Genomic DNA, 3,164 nt, shown 5'->3' with positions numbered 1-3,164 from the left:
ATTTGCATTGCAGCACTGGATTTTTATTAAAATAGCACTACGTATATATGTACATATAAATATGTATATACGAGCTGGCAAAATCCCCTAAGAAACAAATGAATCTTTGGCTGCTTCACCTGCGTTCTCCCTACTAAATCCATTCCCTTTGTATCTATGCCAAATCTTGGAGCAGTATCTGACAAATATTGTTAAAAAGGAACCTATTTCCCTCAAAACCAGTTCTCCCTTTTCCAGGTCTCCAGGCAGGTGGGTTCTCTATACCCCCTTTGAATGTACTGTGCAGCCAATGATAGGCAACTGTCCTAGCTTTTCTGAAATGTTCTAAAAATGTGCCTATAAATGTCCATTTGCTGACATGGAAAGCACTGCCATAATGCTGATGATAAATAATGTCCATGATAGTAGTTTCATACCATTAGACGAGGATAATTCCCAGCCTCCCGCACTTAGTTCTTGGAAGGCTCTCAAATAAAAATATCATTACTTTGAAGTTCTCTGGACACAAAACTGTCATTACATTTTAAGGACTTTAAAACTCCCTCTGAGTTTGGTACCTATAACTCCTGGAGCCAAGTTTTTAGAAGTGCTTAGGAACCCACACTTGGAGACAGAGCTACACAAGAATGCATGTTCTGGTTTTTAGCACTTTGGGCTACCTGCTTTGGGCTATCTGCTAGACAAGGCCTAGATTCAATACAGCACTTAGGCTCTTATTTCAGGTTAAGCTTCTCCCCCCCCAAAATGGGACTACAGTATTTGCTAAAATGATGTGCTTGAAAAATTGCTTCAAAGCAGGTGTGATACTGAAGTGAAGCTTAATGCTTTATAGATAGGTGTAAAGGTTAACAAACATGGTGTCCCCCCCAAAACCCTTAAAAAACTTACCTGCATCTGAGGAATCATATGCATCGTATAGACTGGACACTGGTGGCTGGGAAGTGCTAGCCAGAATTCTGGGCATGGGGGATATCTGCATGCTTCTGTAATAGTGTAGCAGTGTGCCAGTCAGCCTGACTCAGTCTTTGCACCTGATAATTTTCTTTCCTAGCTACAGAACTGATAAAGGAGCATTCTGCTTCTTGCATGCTCTGTTGTGTTCTTTCCCCACTTCAGGGCTGTAAGAGAATCTTATTTGTGTCACCAAATAAGGCAGCACTCAGAGAATAATCCCAGAAAGACCAAGAAATGAAGAGCGTGGGCATTTTCTGAGAGCCGGCTAGAATACCTATAGCTGAAAAAGGACGAACAGCTTGATTCCTTGAGCACATCCTTTATTGCTCTGTCATTCTCTGGGAACATTAGGGACTGTGTTTAAGAAGCTGCATCAGTTTCAGATGTTATGCACCTCATTAATCAAAACACATCCTTTTGGAAAGCAGTTGATTGCAGCTTAGGCACAGAAGTGCTTACACCTCAGCATCCCTAGTGCATGGAGGAGGGAAGAAGAGGAAAAAGACCTTTAATGCTATCACTGGCTTAGTTCACATTATCTAATCTACAGGAGCATTTGAAACTCGAGATTTATTTCCCCTGAAAAGCTTGTTCTACCAGAAATTGTGATGAAAATAATAATATTAAATAATTTTTGCACTGGGTAGCTTCACTGTAGAGTATTTCAAATGAGTCACAGCCAGTCTAGGTTGTGCCAGGAGGTGGGAGGAGAAGAGGAGCAGGTGAATGCTTCAGAGAAAGGATTCAAGAGAGAGAGTGAGGGAGCAGGCAAAGAAAGATGAGGAAGCAAGTGCTGTCTGTGTGTACGGTGAAGTCACTGCTGATGGCTGCATTTCCTTGAAGTAAGAGCTTAAGTAACATCCTGCTGCTTTAAATGGCAGTTACCTTAGGCGAGTGACAGGTGACTCTGGAAAGGAAAAGGTGAATATTTGTTTATGAAAGCAGAAGCGCAGAGATGGGGTGAGGATTTCCTCACTGCTTGCAGTGGGCATTTGTTGCCTGTGTTTAGCCTCCCTGCCTGTCTGCACGGTTCACGTGGTTTCCTTTTCCTAGGAGGTATGATTTTAAATGTATCTAGAAAGCCTCAGATATTGACTCTATTCAAAAATATATGTAAACAGTCTCTCATGTGGCTAAACAGATTCTTAATTTAACTCCACTGGTTTCAAAGGCTTTACACTAATTTGAAATAATTTGAACCAGTTTTATCAATGTAAGAACTTCTTAACAGAATAAACAGCCATTCCCAAAGAAGCACAGGGCAGGATTGATTGCCACCTCTTTTCCTCCTTTTCTCCAAAAAAAAAGTCTCAAAGAACAAAAGGAAGGGAAATGCCTGATTTTTTAGCCTTTTTTTCCACTGCTTTGGCCTCTATTGTATGACGTGCATTGTAGCCAGCAGTGAAAGAAAGAAGGATTCCCATCCGGAGCTGTTATTTTCCCAGGAGCAGCCTCCTGCGAGACACGCTAGTCGAGGGTGAGCCGCAGAAAGTGCTGACTCAGGTGCCCATTGGGAAGTGGGTTTCCCCATGTCGTACAGAGAGCCCACGCATCCCACACACTCCTTTTTCGCCATCCCAGACCAGCCTCCCTCAATCCAGTAGGGGAGCTCTTAGAGATGCAGCTTTTTTTTTTTAATTACTTCTACAGATCCAACCCCGCAAGGGAGAAATAGTAACGTTTTGCATGTCTAACGGGTAAGCAAGACAGCAACAGAAAAAGAAACCTTCCAAACCTTCGGTAGTGTAGACAGGTACAAAACACAACGTGTTTCCCAGCAGGCAAACTTCTGCTAGAAAAGACAGGCACTCCCCAAGCCCCTGCTTTGCATGCAAGTGAGATTTTCAAGGTGAACTGCTGTTTTTTCTTTAGATTTGGATTTGCCCCTTCCCACAAAACCCCGGGTCTTGACAAGCAAACCTGCAACAAAGCAGCCACAACTCCAGAAGGAGAAAGGATCGTCAGCATCTAAGAGAAAAAGGAATCTTCTTGCTCCTTTTTTTTTTTTTTAATGTTTATGATGCTGCTACTTTTAAATTCACGGCCGCCTGGTATTTTTTACCGTTAAACCAAGGATGGCATTAAGCCTGGCACTGTCAGCTAAAGCCGAGCCGCGGGTGACTTTTGCTCAGCGGCAGGAGTTCTGCAGCGCCAGGGCGACGCGGTGCTTGCAGCCCGGCAGCGGCGGCGGCGGCAGCAGCAGCAGCGGC

The sequence above is a fragment of the Haliaeetus leucocephalus genome, unplaced genomic scaffold (assembly GCF_000737465.1).
Source record: "Haliaeetus leucocephalus isolate CR32 unplaced genomic scaffold, Haliaeetus_leucocephalus-4.0 Scaffold339, whole genome shotgun sequence".
Taxonomy (NCBI): Eukaryota; Metazoa; Chordata; class Aves; order Accipitriformes; family Accipitridae; genus Haliaeetus; species Haliaeetus leucocephalus.
Note: the sequence above shows the minus strand (reverse complement) of the source record.